This window comes from Hippopotamus amphibius, chromosome 12, assembly GCF_030028045.1.
Source record: "Hippopotamus amphibius kiboko isolate mHipAmp2 chromosome 12, mHipAmp2.hap2, whole genome shotgun sequence".
Lineage (NCBI taxonomy): Eukaryota > Metazoa > Chordata > Mammalia > Artiodactyla > Hippopotamidae > Hippopotamus > Hippopotamus amphibius.
Window position 1 is genome coordinate 13,148,633 of NC_080197.1, and position 25,715 is coordinate 13,174,347.

The window sequence follows — 25,715 nt, forward strand, 5'->3', positions numbered from 1 at the left end:
CAATATGAAAATATATATTCACAAGGTTATTCGTTGCAGCATTATTTTAATTGCAAAATACTGGAAACAACCTAGATAATACCCATACGTAGGAAATCGACTGAATAACCTATGGTATATGCACATAATGGAAACTATACATCCCTGTGAAAAATAAATGAGACAGGGCCGGGAAAAAAGGGAACGAGGAATAATTGTTTAATGGGTACAGAGTTTTCAGTCTACGGAGATGAAAATGTTCTGGAGATGGATGGTGGTGATGGTTGCACAACAGTGTAAAGGTACTTAATGCCACTGAACAGTACACTTAAAAGTGGTTAGAATGGTGAGTTTTCTGTTATGTAAATTTTATCATGATTTTTTAAAATGAATGGGAAAGATCCCTTTGGCATGATATGGCGTTATTTCCAGTAGATATTAGTAAGTGAAAAGAGCAAAGTGCAAAAGAATATATACAATATGCTACCTTTTGCACAAACAAAAATAAAAAATAAAACATATTATGCATATACCTGCTTATCATTACAAAAAGAAACACAGAAATACTTCAGAAAACACTGAAGGTAAATTCTTTCACGAAATGGGGAAAATGGAGTGGAAAAGATACAGAAGAGAATGTGTATTTTCTGTGTAATTTTGACTTTTGAAAATGTGTTCGTATTCTATATAACCAAAATAAAACCAATCAGAATGGGAAGGAGCATTTTAAATCAAACTCAAGCATACAAATAAATAAAGCTCATTTCATTTCAAACAAATACCATAACTACGTCATGTAGAAAGTAAGGATAGGAAATAAAAATGAGGAGGGAAGGGAAAGCAGGAGGGAGGACTAATTCAAGTAATTTAAGAATAGAGGATTTTATACTTGAAACTAACACAACACTGTAAATCAACTATAGTCCAAAAAAATTTTTTAATTTTTTAAAATACAAATATGCACATCGAAAAAAAAAAAGAATACACGATTTACTCTCAGTCTTGGGCAAGACAGTTATGGGCAAGTGGGGAACTACATACAAAATCTCCACTCACTTTAAGAAAGTTTATTGTTAGTGAAACAGTCAAAGCAATTCTGAAAAGATTTTAGATGTATTATAGGATAGGGCAAATGAGTAAATATACTGACAATGCTGGGAACCAGAGTTCTCATGGCATAAAAAGGGACATAAAAATATGAAATGAGAGGTGCAAAGAAAGAACTCTGTAGATGTGGAGTGAAACTGGACATACTGACAAACTCATGATCTCTAAACTAAATATATGCATGTTGCTATGAACGTGTACACGAACAAGTATGTTTATGTATGTACGTGTATAAACATTCATATATTTCCTAGCTGTGTCCACTGTAGGGGTCAAGAAGAGAAGAAAACTCAGGAACACCGAGGACACCTACCCCACCCCTCAGGGATCTTGGTCTCTAATACCATTCCCCACTAGGACACAGGAGCATGATTAAAAGCACTCCACTGGGAATGGAATGAGCAAATGACCATTTTGGAACCATTACAGTAAAAAACTAGATCAGACAAGAATCATCAATGAATACTAAATCTAGGGCAAATTGTGATGAGAATCATGGTATTAGCATTGCCTCCCCCACATACTGCTCTCTGCCTGCAAAAGAAGGAAAAAAACTATACAGTGGAGAAATCTGGCAACACCTTGGCCAAGTGATCAAAATTAATATTCCAATGAGGGACAGAAGACATTATGTACCTCCAGAGGTTGTGCATCTTTCTCAGGGTTTCACATCACCTATGCAGTATTCCAGCCAAGAACGCATAACCTCATTCCAGTTGCAAGGAAACTTCAGACAAACAGAAAATGAAGAACATTCTAATAAGAAGGGGAAAGGTTGTGTTCTTCAAAAATGTAAATGTCATAAAAGACAAAGAAAGGCTGTGGAAATACTCCAGGAAAAGGAGGCTAAAGAAAAATAATAAATACATGCAGTACCTGACCCTACACACTGGTTTCTGTTACACAGAACAAGGCAAATGCTGTAAGTGACTTTGTTAGGTCAACTGACAAAATTAGAAGATGGAGAACAGATTTGTATCAACATCCATTTATGAAGCTGATAACTGTACAATGGTTATATGAGAGAATGACCCTATAAAGCAGAAATATTAGGGGAAAGAAGCATACTATATGTAACATACCCTCAAATAGTTCAGAAAAGAGAGAGAAGGAAAGAGTAGAAGCACACATAAATGCAAATAATAAAACCAGAAAGTGAATCTGGCTAAAGGATATCTAGACGTTCTTTATACTCTATTTTTGTAACTTTTGTAAATTGGAAATTATTTCCAAATAAAGTTTTTTTTTAAATAAATACTATGCAGATAGTTATCCACTATATTCAGAATATAATGGGTATATACCATAATTAATTGAAGGATTTTATAGGGAAATAGCAAGAGCTGAGGCTGAAGGCTTAGATGAACTCCCAGATAAAGGAGTGTTTCAAATATTAGAGGAGAGAATTTGTACTTTTTTTTTCTGTAAGCCACGGCACAACAGCACAAAGCTTAGAACAGAAAAGAGGCTTGATTAAAGGGATATATTTAAGAAAATTTTCTAGCAAACTTTCAAGTGGGTGCAAACAGTATAGATAAGAAGGAGTAAAGGGACATTTGAACAAACACAAGCATGAAATTATGGGGTCTTGGCCTAGGAAAGCTAAGACTGGTAAAAGAAAGTTGAAATTCAGGAGACATGAAAATAGAAAACTAGGTAAGTCCTGTTCACTAAATATATCAAAGGGGGGCAGGATTCAAAGATGACTCAGATTTCAAGCCTAGCTAACCAAGAGAATAATAATGTTACTAGCAAAAAGAAATTTAACAAGAAAGGAAAGGGAAAGGGAAAGGGAAGGGAAGGGAAGGGAAGAGAAGGAAAGGAAAAAGGAAAGGAAAGGAAAGAAGGAAGGAAGGAAAGAAAAAGAAAGAGAAATTTAACTACCGAAGCAAAGAATAACTGCTTTCTCAGCTATCGGACAACTTTTCTATTTCATTTTTCCTATTGTGATGCAATAATAAAAGTTAGGAGAGGAGTTAGGTGAAATGTTATATACCAGCACAAGCAATCTAGGGAAACTAGTCTTCACAAGGTGAAATAGTTAAAATGGGTGGGGCTGATTCGGATTTTGACTAAGTGCCATTAAAACATTCACACATAAGGAAAAAGTGGGCAGGTAGTACTGTCTCATATTAAACTGTAACATACAGTTAGTTTCACTCCTTCCCCCAAAATTTATGTTTGTATATAGAATATACATATATATTCACTTATTCCAAGACCCTTCATTCAACTAATAGTACTATTAAAGAGGAAAACAACATATAAAACAAGCTTAAGATTAAATCACAAATCAAGAAGAGGGTAGTATCTTCAGAGAGTGAAGTCAGAAAATTGCAAAGGATCCAAAGTAAAAGTGAATTACCTGGCTAACCAGTCAAATGATGTTCAAGTAGGAGTTATTTTTATTGGTCTCTGACTCCACTGTTCAGCAAATATTTTGAGCCTGAGGACAAAAAAAAAAAGTGTTGATTTTTATTGCCCTTTCTTAATAGAAGTATTAGTCACACACAAATTAACTTTTCCCACCTTTCCCTTCCCTGGACATAAACAATAACAACAAAAACTATCAAGCATGAAGCCTCTTCCTAGGAATTTGAGTTTGATGCTTTATTTTTCCATGTATTACTACTGCTTAAAAAAAAAATCTGGCAGGGCATACACAACACAGTCTGTCACAGTTTGTAAACATGGATAATGCAAAGTGGGGATGAAGGAGACCAGCTTCCAGTCCTGAAAAGTGATGAAACCAGCTGGGTAATCTGAACTTGGGATGTTCTCACTAGTCCAAAAGGAATGCTCAACAAATTAACAATTTAAAACAATATAAACATCCTGTCAGAAGCTAATAAACTACTCAAGTCCAAAAAAGATAAATACCCACCAGATGGATAGATAGAGCAAGCAAGGAGAAGAGAAAAAGAAAAAAAAAAAAAAAAAGAAAGCCTTGGATATTTCTTCTCCTCTAGGAAAGGGTGCATCATTTGAGTCACAAACAAAAAAAGTAATTTTAAATGGGAGACAGGTAAATGGGCAGTTCTTCAAATAAACTGCAATAAACACATGAACATACAGAACAGCAGACTTCTGCACTTGAGGAAATGTGGAGCAGGTTGTAGCACAACAAAAAAGTGAGCCAATAAAAACATTCACCCTCACCTTCCAATTTCCAAATGTAACAATAAAGCAACAATGTGACTACTGCTAATTCTAGAGACATCTATAAAGACAACAACCATAACTATGCCCTTAAATTAATAGCATTCATGTTGGAATTGGTAGGTCTGTTGGGAAAGGATAGAAGAAAAAATGATACATTCACAAGTTCCCAGTAACAAATGCACCACAGCCATGGCCAATCCACATGTAGTAGACAGGAGACAACCAACCACAACCCAGCTGCATGATATGAAGGGTCTGTTGCACTTTTGAAACTCAAAGGTATGAAAACTGGGGGGGGGGGGGGGGGTGTTGAGGATGGAAGGATATCGTATTATACTGTGGTTCACAAAGGGAAAAGGGGAAAATCCAGGTAATAGATCAGTGCCATACAATTAAAGTTATAAAAGGAACAGATAAATCTAGTACCATGTCTACTGATAATCACAGTAATTACCAGCTTAAAACTGAGATATATGCCAAAAGTAAGCTGGTTCTTGGACTACATCTTTCAATCCACAATAGTATAGCTAGTTGTCAGCATAACGGCTAAAGAGCAAAAGCTTCAGAGCCCACCAGATCTAGACTCCCAGCTCTTTTACTTACTGGTTAGGTACCTCTGGGTCAACTTAAGACATCTTCGAGCCTTAGATTTCTCATCTTCAAATGGGTGTCACACCTCATAAGGCTCTTATGAAGATTAAGTGAAAACGCTTAATTTATTTATTAGTACCTAGTATATAAATGCTCAATAAAAACAATTATTAGCCAAACAAGACTATCTGACGCATAACATGACTTCCCAAGCACAATGAAATAAAAAAATAGGAGAAAACACAATCATCAGTTTTAGTTTTTTAATGAATTCAATGTTTTATAACTTGAATTTTTACATCCAACTTAGAGGACAGTGAAAGCAGAAAAGTGGGCTGAAGTTCTATAAAGAAAATCCGACGTTTTCTGGCCCTAATTTTAAATCAAGTTTCACTTCAGAAATGGTTCTTTTGTTGTTGCTCCTTTTGGGGGGTGGGGGGTAAAGGGAGGAGGTGTCATGGGGTGGCATTAGTACCTAGAGAACAAGAGGGGTGAGTAGGAAAACGAATTTGATTGAGTCAGAATGTACCTAGTACCCTAATGACCGACCCAGCAAACAAGTACTGCTGCCTATGTGAAAGGTTGGCAAGAGAGCCTACATTAACACTCAAATATTGTTGTACTGCTGGTGAGAACTATCCAAAAGAGTGCTGACACAGCCAATCTGTACCCCATAACCCCCAGGACCCAAAGGAACACCATCTAAAAAATTCTCTCCCAGGAAGTGTGCAGTTGAATTAGAGAGGTCCCCAAATAGTCACAGATCAATGATTGACTGCCTACCAGGAACCTGCAAGGAGTAGGTAGTCTAAAAAGTACTATATACCAGGATCTTATAAAGTATGGAACCATTGGGAAACTGCAGTTAACCTGTCTAGAACCAAGATTCCGCAAAGGCAAAAGTCAGAGCAGATTTCCCGCGACTGTGTTTTTTACCATCATCAAAAATAAGCTTATCCTTACCCCTCTTCATAATTTGGACTTTAATCAATCACACATACAAAATCAAATCACACTGACATAAATACTGAATGACATGTCCCCAAAATATTAGATATAGCAGCGGGGGGGGGGGGGGCTGACCTTAATTTTTCTACTGCAATTAACAGAAAGGTGACTGATGGGATCTACATTATCAAAACTTGCACCACTAGAAAGCTATCGGGGGCTTGGGGGAGATCAAACTGAGCTTTGTTAATAGCTAGTCTGAGAAGATGTGCCTAGAGGCCAGAAAAAAGAATCAAAGTAAGGGAGGGGAGTTGACAGAGAGGAAAATCCAAACTACATGATGCTGATGCTTGGAAACACCAACTGGACAAAAAGAGGCCACTGAATATTATGAATGTGTGTTCCTTTTGCTGTTGAACATGGAAGGGGGCAAAGACGCTACTATTAATCATATTAAACTCATTGTTCTTTCCATGCTGCTGCGGGCAGTACTCCCAGGGACTCCCTCCTCAGTTCCTTAAAAATCATAGAGATGGGGAATCACCATCTTTGGGAAAAGGCAGCTGTTGCCCACTCATCTTCAAAGCACTAGGGAGTAAGTTTGTGCACCCATTAAATGTCAGGTTACTTAAAGATTACATAATATTGGCATAAATTAAACGACATTTCTTTGCAGTTGAGATTATGTACCAAATGATAAATAAATACATCCTTTGTCAAAACTGTAACACCAGATTTTAACTTGCAACAGTCAACTGCAATCAATTTGTAGCTATAATGAAAGGGGGAAAAAAGGATGTAAGCTTAATACCACATGAAAATTTAAAATTATATGAAAAGATGCTACTATTTTTAAAGCTGTATAAACAACTCAGTAAAAAAGAATTTTCTCTTTAAAATTTATTATTTAGTCCATTATTATGTGTTCAAGTAAATAAGGAAAAAAGTATTTGGTACCCAGGAGAACACTGGTAATACACTGATGACAAAGTTTCCAAAATATCATAAGCCTTTTGACAAGAGGAGCAGGAATTACCTCAAATTACAGCATATGCAAGCCTAGTAAAGTAAGGACAGGGTAAAAAAACAGACACACACCTGACATGTATTACCACCTATCCTATGATGTATACTAGAAAGGACCAAACTGATTTGGAGTAATTTATTCTACACAGTCATTTAATAAGTTATAATAAATGTTCAGTTCTATGTGAAGTCAACCTGAAAATTTAAATGAAGCAGTTAAAAAATAAGCCTTGGTTTCAGAAAACCTAGGTTTTAGAAGTGCAGATTCATAAAGTGATCTTGTGGGAGGCATTGAATTCACTTAAATGTTTGCTCTGCACTTATCAGATGCCAGGCGCTGCACAGGCACTCAAAACTATAAGCAAAATATGGTTCCTGCTGTTAATTAGGAAAGGAGAAGCAGGTACAAATAACCACTACAGTCTCCATAAAGAAAACTATGTTCATTCAGTAAGCATCTGCTGAGCAACGACCTGCTACGCTGCGCCAGAGACCAGGGATATGAGGAAGAACCAAAAGATTAAGACACAGAGTTTGATAATAATACTGAAGAGAGAAGGGGCAGCCCTGCCTTTTTCGTGTGATTGCTGTGGTAACTATAAAGCATTATTTACATGTGAATGAAAGACAAATCCAAAACCATTTACCTCAGCCAAGAAAAAAAAGAATTAACAAAATTTGAACTTACAGATAATTTCTGCAATTATTTTCCACACTTAGAACCAAAACGTCATTTGAGTTTCTTCAGAACAAAAGACAAAGGCAAAGAAGAAAAAAACTTTTGTAAAATGTTAGTCATTTGTGTAAAAATCGTAAGAGACATAGGAAACATTAATGGGGTGTATAAAGGTTGCTGAATACGAAAGCTATTTTTAACTCAACACATTCAGGAAATTATGCCAAATATTTTGCTTACACTATGATACTATCCACTGATGAACAATGGCAGTAAACATAACCATTCTGCATTTTTTAAATTACCTTGAGATTAAGGAGAAAACTAAAAAATCCAGTTGGCAAACCAGTTCATTAACAAGCCCTACATCTCTGGCTGAGTTGCAGTTAGTAATGACATGGTTGCTAAAACAGGCATGAAGCCAGCCGCTTGCTGGTGCTTGTTCTGCCTCCCTCTCCCCCTCTCTTGGAAAAACTGCATGCCGTGCTGCACGATCACACAAAATAAATACAGGAAAGGGGGTGGGAGGGGTTGGGTGGAGAGGTGAGCTGAAGCTCTGGGCTCCACCAGTGGAAGGCGTTCCACAAGAATTGCTACAGGGTCAAAAGTTTACAGTGGTTTCAATTTCACCTTTTAGCAGCCAATCAGGAAACAGAGATTGCACGCTGACCCTCAGGCTGCAAATGAACATTAACTCATTGGCTACCAGGATTGCATATATTCCTTTTCTTGTAGGGCTTTCCTTTCTCCTTTTTTTTTTTGGGGGGGGGGGGGAGCGGGGATGCAGCAGAGGAGGAGGCAAGAACATTTTAGGTTCAAGGTGACAATTTTATTGAAGACCATGTATTTTAAACAGGTATTTGAGGGGAGAAATGATCGAGTAATTTTCCTTGAAATTATCCTGTAGTATCTAACAAACCAATCATTAATGCTGGTATCAAGACAAAGAGTGAACTTAGGCAGGTTAAAGAGAGATTTATCTCCATGTGGCTGCAATTCTAAGAACAATTTACAATACAAAGAAAGATAATGCTGGTTATGTTTCCACTAAATGCCTTAAAAATAACAGATATTGAAGACATTTAATCAAAGTATTTATCTAACCCAATTTTTTATTTGCATTGATTCTCCACCTTCTCTTCTAATCAACATAAACGTGCAACATGCCTGTACTTTTCACACTGTACATCTACCAAAATGCAGGTACACATCCTAAGGTTTAAGCTGTCTTTTCCTGTATTTCTCTTCTAAAACAATTCAGTACACAGAAGTGACTCCTATATACAATAAACTCAAGAGTGAACCCCTTGGCAATAGACTCAACTACCCTCCAATTCTTTTTTATGTAAATTTCTCCCAAATCCAGAAAATATCAGTAAACTAATCCATTAACTCTTTCCAACATTCTATATTTAACACTGAGCAAGGTTAAAATGAAGATCTGTACTGTACACACCTTAACTACCCTACATTTAAAAACTAGGTTTCTCTAACGCATTACATGATAAAAGTGAAAGAGCTGTATTAACTGCTCTATCATAATGATCAATTAAATACTAAATGAGCAACTGTGTCACTTTGTAGTTAGAATATTTCTCATTAATACAATAGGTGGTTGAATTTTAGCAGTCTTGTTGACTTAATTTTAAGTTATATTTAGAAGGCCCTGTAGGTACTACTACTTCCTAAGAAAATGATTCCAGGTAGGATATTAATTTTCTTATCCAAACCAACACAGTAAGACACTACAGTCATTTCTGAATACCCAAAGATAACCAATATACAAAAGTATCTTACTTAATATATAACTACTAAAGGGCCCCAAAATAAATTCATAGTGTATATATTTCCCACAGCAATTTAATGCAGTTGTTGAGATAGTAAATAAACTTGATGCTAACATGCAGGGTTGTTGTTTTTTTTAATTCAGCATTAAAACAAGTAATTTTCCAGTAACAACTCCCAAACCTTCATGATTTAAGTTTATGCATATTTGTCTATACACAGTCTTTACTTTTAAAATCTAGGTGTTTTTTAAAACATGGTTTGCATAAGCTTTTTTAATGTATTAAATTGAAGGAATCTTCCGTGTATCTTCTTTTTACAAGATGGCCTCATTCTGACAGAAAATGGATGCGATAAAATTTTACATCAAGTCAGCATGTTAGCAAGAAGCTTTTTGTGTGTTCTGAATTTGATTAATACAAGCCAAGGTCACTTCCTGAAAGATGCCTACCATTGCAGCTGCAGGCAAACTAGACTCCAGTGTAAAGCTGGGGGAAGGGAATGGGTGATGGCATTTATTAACACTGAGATAGGCTTCCATCGCCACCAGCAGCAATTAAAGGAGGGGGAACAGGAAGATCCCAGTATTCCTGGCATATAAAGATTGAAATGTTTGCCCTCCTTAATATTTAAAAACAGAAATTTAATCAATATATAATACTCATGTCAAAATTACATCAAAGATATCCTCAATACTACAATACATTAAAACATTTCACTTAATACTACACAAATCACCTAATACCAGACACTGACGTAAACTTAGCATTCAACACAATACAACCTGTACTTGCTATGCAAAATGCCTACAAAGGCAGATACAGGCCCTTGAAGAAAAGAGAATCAGATTCAAGTTTCTCTAATCTAAAACCAACGGTGGCCTAAAAGTGATGAAAGCAGAAATCCAAAACACAAAAGCCTGTAATGCAAAGTATCTGCAAAAGTTTTGTACTGAAATTCAATTTAGTTTTCTTCTTACCAACATGAATACAAGTATTATGTCTCTGTGCTCAAAAACATCATCAAGATAAACATTATCAGCAACCAGAACAAACCTTCTCCCTGAATACTTAATAATATCAAGATTTAATTGAGCAGTTACTATGTACAGCTAGGAAACTATACTAAGTACTTCACCTGTCCTCTTTGGGGTCCATATACATTTCAACTAACTGGATAAGATATTAGGTAGAGTCTGGTAATTTACACTCTCCTTATAATTTTCTATATGTAACCTTGGACAAATTAGATTGATTCTGTGTGCCTCATTTTTCCTACTCACCAAATGGGAGATATGCCTGAACCAAGATTTTTCAGAGATATATCATCAGCAGTATGCTTTTAATGGTTGTATAATAAACACAAAACCTGGCCTTTTATTTTTTTTTTAAATCATCAACATGTTCAAAGCCATTATATTTCTATTTTCTACATAAATTGAGAATATAATTTTGTCCTCCCTATGCTCCCCATCCTTTCATTCTGATTGAAGTCTGGTTCAACCTCAACAACAACAACAAAAATAAACAGATACTACATGTGCAAGTTCAAACAGATTGATGCTGCCTTTTTTTTTTAAAGTCTTTTACCTTTCAATGACTAGCAGGAAGAAGCTATCATTTAATGGGCACAGAGCTTTCTGTATATGTAAAGGGCTTTTTAAAATCATCTTAGGAAAAGGAAGGCAACCAAGCAAAAAATACTGTGAGAAGTCCTGAATTAAGAGAATCCAGTAGCTGGGCATGGCAGAAGAATTCAACAAGACCTAATCACATGCCTTTGAGACGGAACAAACTCTAAAAATGGACAAAGGGTGAAATTAGTTATTCATTCCTCCCCAGGACATCTTGTGAAACACTGAGAGGGAATAAATTATTCCTCAGTTTCTCCTATCCTCTATATTCTTTCTTTCCATCACATGAATTAGTCCAAAAATAACTCAGAACAAAGCAGAGAGTTAAACAGTAGGTAGTTAGCCTCTTGCCACAGACCAACCAGGGCTTGGGAGGTGCAATTTTCCCTCGCATCTCCAACTAAATCATTCTTCTCCCCTAGTTTTATCCAAGTACCCAATGCGTTCCTCACTTGGCAAATAAGACAAACTAAATTGGGGATACAGCAGCTAGTTGCCTGGTCTTCCTCCCATACTAACACAGCTTCCGTGCCAAAAACAGAACCTAAAAGGCAATATTGACTGTAAAATAAAAACAAACAAAATACTGGCCTGCATGTCTTCTTGCTCTGTCAGAGTGGTTCACAGACATAAGTTTGAGAATCACTTTTTACAATTCACAGAGTGTTTAAAAAAAAAAATTCAAATATTTTCTATGGCTTTGAACTGGATGGACTGGCTATTCCATAAATGAAAACTTCTGTTTAAAAAAATATAAAGTAGTATATCATATAAAATGGTATTATTACTTAGCAATAATGTAGCTATGCCATACATTTATTCTTTGGAAAGCACATTGGGCTATAAGCGTCAACCATATCTCTCGTCAACCATATCTCTCAAGTGAAAAAGCTAATATGTTGTCATTACATTCACTTCACAATGTTTGATGAAATTATATCATATTCTACAAGATTTCTATTCCAGGTTCTGTAGATACAAAGGTAAACAAAACACAAGGCCCTCACAGAAGTCCTTAAATTCAGAGAGCCTTGTCCCTGGGCAAAAGAAGATACTCAGAGGAGTTCCTAAGCACTTGCCTGTGAGCTAAAATAAACCCTGAAGATGGACAAAGGATAAAATTACAGAGCTAATATCTTATTGGATATTAACAATATATGACATATATCCAGAAGGTATTTCCAGAAAGTGATTAAGTGCCATAAAGGAAATAAATAGGGTAATATGATATAGAAGAGGAGGGAGGTAAGAAGAAGTAATTTCAGGTCAGGGAAGGGCTCTCTGAAGATGCAACATTTAATCTGAGAGCAGAAAGGAACCAACCATGCAAAGAGGGCTCCAGGCAGAGAGCATTGTATATAATAGCACTAACAGATAATGAAATTTATATACACAGATATAGATATATAGATTTTTTTCTTTTTTTGCCACGCCACACAGTTTGTGGGATCTTAGTTCCCTGACCAGGGATTGAACACCGGCCCTCAGCAGTGAAAGCACAGAGTCCTGACCACCAGGGAATTCCGATGAAATTTTATTATTAATGATAATAAAATAGATAATTGATTTAAGTCCAACAGTCTCGACCTTCTTCCCACTTCTAGCCTGGGACCCACACTGTAGGCCAATGGGAACTTGAAAACTGATGTGCTATTAACCTGCTTCATTTTAAAACTTATGTTTAATAAAAATCCATGAAAGATCTGTACTTAAAGCCAGTAAACAACATAGCTTTCTAGAAAGTATTATTAGTAATAGATGGGACAAAAGAAGTATTACTAAAAACAATGCTTATTCAATAGATTTAGAGAGGAAAAAACATTCAAATTCCACCCTCCTATTTACAACTTTACCACCACCACCCATTACTTCCTCTATAAATTAAGGATAACATCTCTTGCCCTACCTATCTCAAAGGGCAGTTATGAACGACTAAGATTCTCACTGCCACCAACACTGTCAGGAAAAGCCATCTCTCTTAGTGAAGAAAAAAAAAAAAAAAACACAGCCCATCTACTCATTAAAGGAGACTCCCAGGGCCTCACACTTGAGTGTATTTATTATTCAAACCCAGTTTATTAGAATGTTGTGTGTATCTGGCTTCCCAACTTCACAGCAAATTAGAAGGGAAAGACTATTAGAAACAATAAAGTATTAACAAGAAAGTACAGCTAACTGGCAGGCAAAAGATAGTGAAGGAAAGTAGGGGGAAATTTTTTTTTTATTTAAGAATAAAAATTAAAATTAAAGTGGCCTAGACTCAAGTCATTCAACCTAATGAGAAACTCCTGTTTAATTCAGGAGGTACAAGAGGTGTCATTCACAGCCAGAGAAAAAAAAAAGAAAAAAAAAGAAATAATACTGTTCCTAATGTCCTGAATGGTTAAGAAAAGATTAAATATTAGCACACTGCTTGAAGAGGGGAAGTCTGAATACGCTTAAGGATTTCAATTTCCGAGGATTAATTTTTTTTTTTTTTTAAACAAGCTTTGTGCCTTAATGGTTGTTTTTGGCTATGCACAGCAACCATTTGGGCTTCTCTGCTCACCTTTCTGCCCTATTCCCAGCTGCTCCCCACCGTGGTCCTTAGAAGCAATGGAAATGTTCAGAAGGCAAGCTGCAAAGGTTAGAAAATCTGGGACTTAGATGATCAACAGTTTAGACAAGAAAGGGCTTCCCCTAAGCACAACACAAAATCTAGAAGCCAATCAATACTTAGCTCACTGACCAGGGATCAAACCTGTGTCCCCTCCATTTCACTTTGAGGTGGGATTACAAACAACAAATAACTGTGTGTTATCCCTATGTTTAAATAAAAACTAAATTTAAAGAAGACGCCATTTTAAAAAATTAAGCTCTACAAAATGTTACACTTCCTAATGTAATATAAAATGAACAGATTAGGAAAACAGGTAACATGCACTTAAGAGTCTTAAAAATCTATGATCCAGTTCTACCTTCCAGGAAATCTATCCAAAGGAAGTATTAGAAATGCAAAAATTGATTTCTGGGTGTAGTGCTGCAAAATATCCATATGTAACTCACAAACATTTAATGTACAAATAGAAAAGTGTAGATGGGTCTGGGTATAATTTTGAATTCTTTTTTTTTTTTTTTTAAAGAATAAAGTCTTGGAGGGGGGATGAACTGGGAAATTGGAATTGACATATATACACTACTGATACTATGTATAAGATAGCTGACTAATGAGAATCTACTGTACAGCACAGGGAACTCTATTCAATGCTCTGTGGTGATCTAAATGAGAAGGAAATCCCAAAAAGAGGGGATATATGTATAGCTGATTCACTTTGCTGTACAGTATAAACTAACAAAATATTGTAAAGCAATTATACTCCAAATTAAAAAAAAGAATAAAGCCTTTTTGATATAAACTTTCTTGACAAATGAAGAAGATATGGTGCTGGAATTAACATTAACCCTATAATTACAGGTTGACTACTCTAACAAAGATTAAATAAGGTTTTTAAAAACTTGAGGTGAGTTTAATTAACATGTTATTTTTGGGCTTCCTAGGTGGCGCAGTGGTTGGGAATCCGCCTGCCAATGTAGAGGACATGAGTTCAATCCCTGCTCCAGGAAGATCCCACATGCCGCGGAGCAACTAAGCCCGTGTGCCCAAAAAAAAAAAAAATGCAGACAAAGTTTACATACCAAATGCTGCCAGCATTATTTTTTAACAATTATAAAAGAGGAGTAGCCCTTAAAATACCATTAAAAGTTCTGTACAATTACACATAAAAGATGCAGAAATACATAGAATATATATATACACAGAGAGAGAAAAAAAATTTAGGAAATGGACTAAAATATTATCCCCAAGATTACCAAGTACCTTTTCTCACTTTGAAATGGCCCTCAAATTTCCAAAATTGGCTTGTGTGGCTTTTATAATCATGGAATATGGAACATGTGAACATGGAACATGTGACAAAGCTGTAATTTATTTCTATATAAACATTCTTAAACCTTATTTTACATTTGAAATACAAAGTACTAACTCCTTACTGAAGTTAGATATCAAGCCCACTTCCTCATTTAAACCAAACCCTCTTTGTGGGATGAATTGGGAGATTGCCATATATATATTACCATTAAGAAAAAAATATCAAATTGTACTCCTTAAATATATGCAGTATATTGTATGTCAATTGCATCTCAATAAAAGTTCTTAAAAAAATTTATAAACCAAACCTTCTTCAATTTAAACCAAAAAAAAAAGAAAAAAATCAAGACAAGTCACAGACTGGGAGAAAATATCTGCAAAACATTCATCTAATAAAGGACTTGTATCCAAAATATACAAAGGACTCTTTTAAATAACAGTAAGAAACAATCAACATAAGAAAGCAACCCAATTTTAAAATGCCAAAAGATCTAAACACCTCACCAAAGAAGATATACAGATGGCAAGTAAGCATATGAAAAGATGCTCAGTATCACATCTTTGAGGAATTATAAATTAAAACATAAACGAGATACCACCACACATTTATTACAATGGCTAAAATCTAAAAATCTGACAATAACAAATGCTAACAAGAATATGGAGCAACAGGAACTCTCATGGCTGGAAGAATGCAAAAGGGTACAGTCACTTTAGAAAACTGTTCGGGCACTTTCCTACAAAGCTAAACATTATCTTACCACATGACCCAACAGTCACACTCCTAGATATTTGAACAGCCAACTGACTCAAAAATATGTCCATACAAAAACCTACACACAAATGTTTATAATAGCAGCTTTCTTTATAACTGCCCAAAACTGGAAGCAACCAAGATGTCCTTCAATAGGTGAATGGATAAACTGTAGTATGTCCATACAATGGAATATTATTCAGCAATAAAAAGAAATGAATGGTTAAGCCAAAAAAGACATGGAGGAACCATAAATGCACACTAAGTAAAAGAAGCCAGTCTGAAAAGGCTTCATACTATATGATTCCAACTGTATGACTGTAACACGGAAGAGCTAAATCCGACTCGGTAACATGATATTCTGCAAAACCAAAACTACAGAAACAGTAAAAAGGTCAGGGGTTCAGGGAGAAGGGGAGGAGGATGAATAGGTGAAGCACGGGCAACCTTCAGAGAGGTAAAACTATTCTGTATGATGCTGTAATAGTGGATACATGACATTATAGTTTGACAAAGGCATAAACACAAAGAGTAAATCCTAATATAAACTATGGATTTTAGTTAATAATATTGTATTAATATTGGTTCATTAATTATAACAAATGTACCATGTGCCACACTATTGCAAAATGCTAACAGAGGAAACAGGGTGGGGGCAGGGAGGGGTGAGGGTGGAAACATATAGGAACTCTGTACTATCTGTTCAATTTTTCTGTAAATCTAAAAGTATTCTAAAAAATAGTCTATCTTTTTAAATCATGACAACTACAAAGAAATATGCTATTTTATCAAGTGGATATCTAACCCAAAGTAAGCAACCAAGTTTTGTAACATTTTTTTTTATAACTGAGTTATATGAAACCTTCAAAAATAAGGCTGCAGAATTTCTTTACGATACCCTCACTTCTATAATGCTACCCAATGCTCCCAAAAGAAAAAGTGAAATGAAAATTTTTTAAACATTTTTAAAATTTTCTCCAACAATTCAAAAACATTTATCGAATTCCTACTACACACCAAGCCAAATATACTGTGAAAACAGTTTTGCTTTGTCAAGGAAATTTACCTGATTTTCCAATAAAAATTGCCTCCAATAAACTTTTTTTGTATGTTTCTTTTTTTTTTTTGGCTGTGTTCAGTCCTCCTTGCTGCGCACAGGCTTTCTCTAGTTGCAGAGAGCAGGGGCTACTCTTTGGTGCACTGCAGTGCGCAGGCTTCTCATTGCGATACTTTCTCTTGTTACGGAACACGGGCTCTACATGCGCAGGCTTCAGTAGTTGTAACACGTGGGCTCAACAGTTGTGTCTCAAGGGCTCTAGAACGTAGGCTCAGTAGCTGTGGCACACGGGCTTAGTTGCTCCGCAGCATGGGGGATCTTCCCAGACCAGGGCTCAAACCCACGTCCCCTGCATTGGCAGGCGGATTCTTAACCACTGTGCCACCAGGGAAGTCCCTAAGATTTTTTTTTTTGAAGACTATTAATTAAGTAGTGGGAAAATACAAACTTCAGATGTTACCAAAACATGTTAGAATTACAGACTGTTAATGATTCACACAAAAATGTCAGAGCTGTCTCACCAAGAAGAAATTTAACTTACTAATAAATACAAAAGGCACAGCTATGCAGTTAAAATGAATCAGAGAAGGGAAGTCCCTGGCAGTCACGTGGTTAGGACAGCGCTTTCATTGACAAGGCCTGGATTCGATCCTTGGCTGGGGAATGAAGATCCAGCAAGCAGTGCAGCGTGGCCAAGGGGGGAAAAAACCAGGAGTCAGAGAAGAAAAGAGACCATTTTCACAGGTGGCTCCTTACCCCCAACGATAAGCTGAAGGAGCTGGGTAGAGTCACACAAAAGGAAAGCCAGTACTGACCCTGACAATTCCTAACAATGACAAAGTCTGTAAGTACCCAAGTAAGTACTTAAGGTTTTGCTGTTTATTACACAAATGTCTTTTCAGACATGCATAAACAGGAAACCCCACTTTATTGTAAGTCTTGGGGAATATAAAAGTTTGCATATTAGGCAGTACTTTCAAGCACTATAGTGGGAAAGTATGTTCAGGCTCTCAAAAGAGAGATATTTAATTGGAATTTAAAATTTCCATTACCAACAGACTGGTAGAGTACAAACAGAAAATACGGCAATAACACTTGTATTTTTACAATACTATAAATTAATTACAATAATAATATACATTAACTTATGAGGAAAGTAACTCATTTTACAGATAAGAAAGGACTCCAGAAGCTGTGATTTGTCCATTCTGTTGAAGTACACCCTCAAGTATGCTAAGATTCTGTCTGTGAAAAGTGGGAATTCCTAACATAAACATATTCTAAGCAGATTTTAAGGCAATCAGCTTAAGCCAATCTGCTGATATTTAGCTATGTTAGAGCCATTAATCAGATTCATTCAGGTAAAAACCCAGCAAAAACTGAATTCTGTTAAGTCCTATATAGGCACACCTCAGAGAAATTTCGAGTTTGGTTCCATACCACCATTATGAAGCAAAGTCACACGAATTTTCTGGTTTCCCAGTTTATGTAACAGTTATGTTTGCACTATACTATAGTCTATTAAGTGGGCAATAGCATTATATCTTTTAAAAAAAGTACATGCGTGAATTTAAAAATGTTTTATTGCTGGGACTTCCCTGGTGATACAGTGGTTAAGAATCCGCCTGCCAATGCAGGGGACACAGGTTCAAGCCCTGGTGGTCCAGGAAGATTTCACATGCCACAGAGCAACTAAGCCTGTGTGCCACAACAAGGAGCCCATGTGTTGCATCTACTGAAGCCTCCAAGCTTAGAGCCTGTGCTCCGCAACAAGAGAAGCCCACACACACCAACAAAGAGTAGCTCCCACTTGCCACAACTAGAGAATGCCTGCGTGCCGCAATGAAGACCCAACACAGCCAAAAATAAATAAAATTTTTTAAAAATTAAGAAAAAAATATTTTATTGCTAAAAAATGCTAGCCATCATATCAGCCTTCAGTGAGTAATCGTTTTTTTTGGTGGAGGGTGTTGCTTCAGTGTTGATGGCTGCTAACTGATCACAGTGGTGGCTGCAGAAGGCTAGGGTGGCTGTGGTGATTTCTTAAAATAAGACAATGAAATGTCCTTCGTCACTCAACTCTCCCTTTCACAAATGATTTCTCTGCAGCATGCAACACAGTTTGACAGCATTTTACTCCTAGCAGAACTTCTTTCAAAATTAGAGTCTATCTCCTCAAATCTTGCTGCTGCTTTATCAACTAAGTTTATGTAATAATCTAAATCCTCTGTTGTTGTTTCAAACAAGTTTTCCACCTTATATGGGCATGGTTTGTGGTGCCCCAAAACAATTATTAATACAATAATAAGAAAAATCACTGATCACAGGTCACCATAACAAATATAGTAACAAATAAGTCTGAAATATTTCGAGATACCAAAATGTGACAGAGACACACAGACTTTCTTGACGTTCAATTTACTTTCAAAAAGAAAAAAAAAAACAGTATCTGTGAAGCACAATAAAACAATATATGCCAATACAAACATTTTAAGTAGAAAACAGCCATTAAAAACCACTTATAAACATCTTTCTAATCACAATCTTCTTTCTTATCAAATATCAAAGAAGAGCAAAAGCAAAATAATATTCAAAATTAAGACATCCTTGGGAATTCCCTGGCAATCCGGTGGTTAGGACTCCAAGCTTCCACTGCCTGAGGGCCAGGTTCTACCCCTAGTTGGGGAACTAAGATCCCATAAGTGAGTAGTGCAGACAGAAGACAAGACAAAAGAAAACAAACAAAAACCAACAACAAAAGACAACCTCAAGTCCAAAGATACTGAACAAATGCAATTACTTAGCACCTAATATAACCCCAACCCAGGAGAGCCAAAATTGAACTTGTATTCTTTCAAATCACCTAATATTTGTTTATCCTTTTATTAAAAATAGTTTTTGTGATATGTAATGTAATCTGCCTAAAATCTTTTTAGCAACCACATCATTTACCCTAAAGCTTAACCATTTGTTTAAAATTTTTCATTTTATTTATTTTTGGCTGTGTTAGGTCTCTGTTGCTGCGTGCGAGCTTTCTCTAGCTGCGGAGCGAGCGGTGGGGGGGAGTACTCTTTGTAGCGGTGCACGAGCTCCTCATTGCGGTGGCCTCTCTTCCAGAGCACGTGGGCTTCAGCAGCTGTGGTGCATGGGCTTAGCTGCTCCATGGCACGCGGGATCCTCCCGGACCAGGGATTAAACCCATGTTCCCTGCATTGGCAGGCAGATTCCCAACCACTGCACCACGAGGGACGCCCTTAACCATTTTTTTTAACTAGAACTATTCTGTTAGATAACATTACGGTTTGTATTCATTTAAAAATATGATACATTATTTGCCCAAAAAGAATTTATTCAGTGTTTCCCCTGATTCCTTAGATTGGAATCTAGATTAAGAAAATATGGGTAGCACCACATATTAACTGATCTTTATCATATGAAAGATTGTGTTTTGTATACAATCAATCCTAAACAACTTTTACCCCTGTTGTCACTCCAATTATTTCATTCATCATTTTGAACCTAGAAAAACAAATTGTTTAAATTATTTTAAACTAGATCCTACCATAAAGAGAAGGAACAAGACAAACATTTACTAGAATCCTAGGGTGCACAATATTTCACTGTTCATGGATAAGAAAACTAAAGTTCAGGTAGGGTAGAATAACTTGCTCAAGGTCTCAAAACTGATGGAGCAGGGATTAATTAGAACTCAGAACTACGTGAATTCCAAGTTCATGCTTTTTATACTACCCTTCCCCCCAAGTTTTAATTGTACTACTCACTGTGACTATATAAATTTCAAATATAAAATTGCCCAATAGCAACTACTTTACAGTTGGCGGGGGTGGGGGGGTGGCGAACCACACTGGTAGAAAATAGGTACCCAAGAACTACCTAAAACTGAGCTTTCCAATATGTAACCAAGGTATATTAGTAGTACAGTCTCACCCCCTATGTCTCCGAGTAAGGAATTTTGGGTCTAGAAAACAATTAGCTGGTGACAAGATCCTGCCAGGATGAGAAACCCCATCTCCCCACTCAATGGTCACTGTACTTCCCTTATCACTCCATTTGTCATAGAGCAGTGGTTATCCAATTATGGTCTCCAGACCCAGTCCCATCACCAACACCAGGGAACTTAGAATGCAATTTCTCAAACCCTAAGCCAGAATTGTAAACTCTGAAGGTGGGACCTGGCAATCTGTGATTTAAGCATTCAGGTGATTCTGGTGTGCTCTTAAGTTTGAGAACCACCGCTACAGAGGAAACCTGGCTGTTTAAAACAGCCTGCCCTAGGGCATAAGCTCCTGCACACAGGAGTTAACTCCTAAAAAGAGGAAAAAGACTGAGTTAATCCTAATGTCTTGTCTAGAACAGTGCTCCTCAAACTTTACAGAAGCAAAATCACAGTGCAGAGAGAGGTTATTAAGCAAATTTCTGGGTCCACCCCCCAGAAATTACAACTCAGTAGGCCCGGGATAGAGAGAGGCCTTCTAACATTACCCAGATGATACAAATACCGCAGAAAAACAGACTGCACTTTTGAGAAGCAGAGGACTAGAGCAAATGGTCTTCAAGATCTCACATAGCCCAACGTGAAGAATACTTCCATCCTTCCTTTCTCATCATTCCTGCTTGCCCTCTAAGATTCTTTATCTGCTCCATGATTATTTTTGAATGTCACAACCGGGACTTCCCTGATGGTCCAGTGGTTAAGAATCCGCCTTCCAGCGCAGGGGACATGGGTTCGATCCCAGGTCGGGGAACAAGATCCCACATGCTGAGGGGCAACTAAGGTCAGGCATCTCAACTACTGAGCCCACGCTCTACAACTAGAGAGAGGAGCCCAAGCGCCACAACAAAAGATCCCCCGTGTCACAACTAGGACCCAATGCAGGCAAATAAATATTTTTTAAAAAAAGAAAGCTACTATAAGCAGAACCAATTTTGTCAATTCAATCCCGTTTCTCACCAAGGTTAAGTTAAAGATTTAATTTATTATCTTTAAACAAAATACCAAATAAAGCCTTCAAAAGGGCTTGTATGAAATTTTAATATGATTCAATTAAATATGTTATGTGGCCACAACAAAAAAGTATCCTATAAGATACCACAAAGAACACCTGAATTGAGATCTCAGTTCTATCAGGAAGTCTACCATTTGTGAGATCTTAGAGGGAAATATGAGGAAATAATTTGACAAGTTGTCTTTCAACAGCTTTTTATATAAACTTCTGTGAAAATTCCACTATTACATTCCATAACGGCAATACTCAGACATCCAAAAACATGCAGAACTGAGAAAAGGCGTATGTTTGACTTATGAATTCTGATCATCACCAAAATTATCTATTTTATTCATTTATTATTCAATAAATGGTTACAAAATGCCTAATATAAGCAAACCAGGAACTCAGAGACACAAGATGCTCTTAAGAGTTCATGTCCCTGCACCTCCCTCATCCCATGGTATCATTATAGTTTTTAATCTCTCTCAACTCTATCCTTTTCTTTTTAACCCCATTACTACTACCCTTTAGTAGTCCAGGTAGCACGTTTTCCCCGGATTACTCCAAAAGTCTACCTTTATTTTAAAAACCTCTCCTTGTATGTAACGAACCAGCCACACTCAATAACGTACTGTTTCCCAGAGAACAGCCCCACTGCTCCAAGTCTTTCTGGCCAAGCTGCTCCCAGTTAGAATGCTGTTTACTAACTCATCACCCACCTTCAATTTATCCCTTAAAATACCTCCTCCTGAAAGCGTAACCAGATGCTTCAACTTTGTCTCTTTCAGCTCACTCTCTCAATCCCACGTTAGGTTACACGCCCCCCTCCAATAAGCTTGATAACTAACAACTCTGAACATTGCTACTGCGCTTATCACCTGGTAACTGCCTCTCTTCTTGCTCGTCTCCCTTTTGAAGGCAGAGTCCAAATCTCTGCATTGTTTCAGTCACGGTGCCTAACACATAGCAGGTACACAAAATGTTGGTCATGAATGAGGGGAAGAAAGACACATTCAAGTGAATATGTACAGGATGCTCAGATCTTAGAGGAATCATTCCCGATAAAGAGGTCAAAACACCCAGAAGTTGCTTACCTATATATAAGAAGGTTTTACAGGAGCTCCCTGGTGGCCTAATGGTTAGGATTCTGGGCTTTCACTGCCGTGGCCGGGTTCAATCCCAGGTCAGGGAATATCCACAAGCAGCACGGGGTGGGTGGCTGGGGGGGCCTTACACCAAATCTTGTAACATTTGAGAAATTACCTGAAAAAGATAGTCTACTATGATACAGAAGACTATCTTTTTGGTGATAAGCACAAGGGAAAATAATGGAAAGCACTACTGAAAAACAAGAATAACTCTGCCATCAAATAATCTGTGGTACTGATATAAATCTCTTGGACTCAAGAGGTTAAGATATAATTAAAAGATGCCAACACAGCTACTACAGTTTCTGGAATTTAAAACACACACACACACACACACACACTTATGACTTAATGTCATGCTATAAAACACCAAATGTCTTCAGTTTTCTGTTCAAGGAATGATGTTTGGAATTCCGCCAAAAAAGAGAAAACCTCTGGCTGCTCCTCCACTCTCTGCAGTATGTGAGGAAACTGGCCTGCCCAGAACAGATGAAATCATGTATGATATGGTAGAGAGCTGTCAAAAAATGACAAATTTCAAGTAAGCAGAAAATAAAAAAGCAGTATAGTGAAGATTAAACTTTGGATATAGACTAGTCTGCCTAGTTGAGGGCCCCATCCTAAAACGGACATAAAGAATACCTTACAGGGTTGCGGTGAGAATTACATGAAGGAATTACATAAAGAAAGCATTTAAAATACTCAGATTCTGATACATGTATCCAGTGCTCAGTAAGTGATAACTACTGACATTATTACTGCTTTATGATAGAAGAATCTTAGAAAGCAAAGATCCAAGCAGCAAAAGTTATATTCTGAGAGTTCAGGCTTTTCCTGTTACTTATTTATTGTTCCTCATGCCCTTAGCTTCTTTTCTAACATGAGTATTTCACTTCTAAACTGCCTCCCTTCAACAATAATTTCATTATAAAAACTAGCTATAATTACTAACCAAGTTAACTATGCTTTTAGAAAAGCAGAAAATTTAACAAAGCATTTAGAATTCCCATAATGCTAAATTGAAATCATTTCAAATGTATAAAGGGCACTTAAAATCACGTTTAAACATTAGAAACATAAAGATTCCTAAAATCCTTAAAATATGGAAGAAACAATATGGTGTATGTTATGGACTGAACTGCATTCCTCCCCCCACCCCTCCCCCACCCCGCAAATTCATCAGTTGAAGTTCTAACTCCTACTTCCTCAGAATGTGACTGTATTTGGACATAAAGTTTTATACAGGTAAATAAGTTAAAATGATCATCATGGTGGGCCCTAATCCAATATAACTAGTGTCCTTAGATGAGGAGGGAATTTGGACATAGACATGTACAGAGGGAAGACCATGTGAAGACACTGGGAGAAGACAGCTATCTACAAGCCAAGGAAGAGAGGCCTCACAAGAATTAACCCTGCAGATACCCTGATCTTGAACATCTAGCATTCAGAACTGTGACAAAATTTCTGTTGTTTAAGCCACGTGGTCTGTGGTACTTTGTTTTGGCAGCCCTACCAAACTAATGCAGCCTACTATTCCTAAAACTAGACTGGCTTTATAGACTGGCAGTGTATTTCTAGTCACAGTCATTGGTTCCACAAAATAATCTCAATACCACTTAGAATTAGACACACTTCCAAAGTCAAAAAATCAAATACCTAAAGCCAGAATCAGGATCTGTACATCATATATGCTTTTTTTGAAATAAAAAAAAGCATTTGCTCTATGGCTGATCTAAAACACTATTAACATGTAATGTATTATGTGACTATATCACTTATTTTGAAGAAAAAAAATGTATTTTCCAAATTTTTATGTGCACCTATTAAAGACAGTCCTCTCAACCTGAACAATTTTAGAAATACTGTTTTTGAATAAAGGAAACAGACTTTGGAGTCAAAAATATGGGGATTAAAAGCCCAGTGTTGCCATTTACCAGTTATGTGACCTTAAGGAAGTTATTTCACCTCTTTGACCCTCAAATTCCTCAACTGTAAATGGGGATGAAAATAATATCTTACCAGATTACCAGGATTAGTGAGAGCTAGATTAAGCACCTGGCACAATTCCTAACATGAGGTAGGTACTCAGTTAACAGCAGCTATGATAAGATCATCATCCAAATGTACACAAAAAGCAGGTGTTACTGTTACGAGAACTGTGAACTTTTAAACCTTTCGAGGAGGCAATTTTGAAATATCTACCCAAACATTAAGGATATCCCTCTGACTGAGAAATTCAACAGAGTTCTATTGAAATATGAGCACAAGTAGGTAAAATGGAAGAAAAAGAATGTTCTTTGTGGCACAGTTTTACCAGCCAGTCAATAGAGATCTGGCTTAATATTCGACTATACTAGGTCTATATTTTTCATTATTTTTTAAATGAAGTAGATCTCTGTTTTGACAAAAAGATGGCAATAACCAAACAAGCACAATACGATTCAACCAAGTAAAAACTGTGTTTATACATGCATGGAAGTGGATATGAAAAATACAATACTAAAACACTAAATTCATTTTTTGTTCATATATCCTATATATCGTAAAATTTTAAAACTCATTAATTTTTTTTCTAATAAAAAAAGGAACACAGATGTGCACCATCTTTTGAGACTAGTGTTTTCCTGTGCTACGAAATGAGATGTGTTAAGGAAAACTCCAAAGAAAAACAGTGCACACTAACCCTATCTCCTCATTGAAAACGTCTAGAATCTATATTAAGTACAAAATCAAGATATTCAAAATCAATCTCTCTTTGACGTTTTTCAGTTTCTACAGTCAATTCTAACTATGGAGTTAGTCACAAACTTTTTTTTTTTTTTGGCTGCATTGGGTCTTCATTGCTGCACATGAGCTTTCTCTAGTTATGAGAAGCAGGGGCTACTCTTCGTTGTGGTGCGCGGGCTTCTCAGTGCAGTGGCTTCTCTTGT

At 36.6% G+C, this 25,715-nt stretch overlaps 1 protein-coding gene across 11 annotated transcripts in view; it reads right to left on the reverse strand.

The window, feature by feature from the left end:
- NCOA3 (nuclear receptor coactivator 3) overlaps positions 1 to 25,715 on the reverse strand; it is a 118,160-nt gene that overhangs the window by 55,951 nt on the left and 36,494 nt on the right. For 8 of the 11 annotated variants that reach the window (XM_057703027.1, XM_057703026.1, XM_057703024.1 and 5 more), the window contains exon 2: positions 3,452 to 3,532. The exons of 1 other annotated variant lie outside the window; for it this stretch is intronic. The gene's annotated coding sequence lies outside the window, so the exon portion shown is untranslated. Of the gene's footprint in view, positions 1 to 1,722; positions 1,814 to 3,451; positions 3,533 to 25,715 lie in introns of all 11 variants that reach the window. 2 more of the 11 variants (XM_057703021.1, XM_057703020.1) reach the window with 1 other exon arrangement.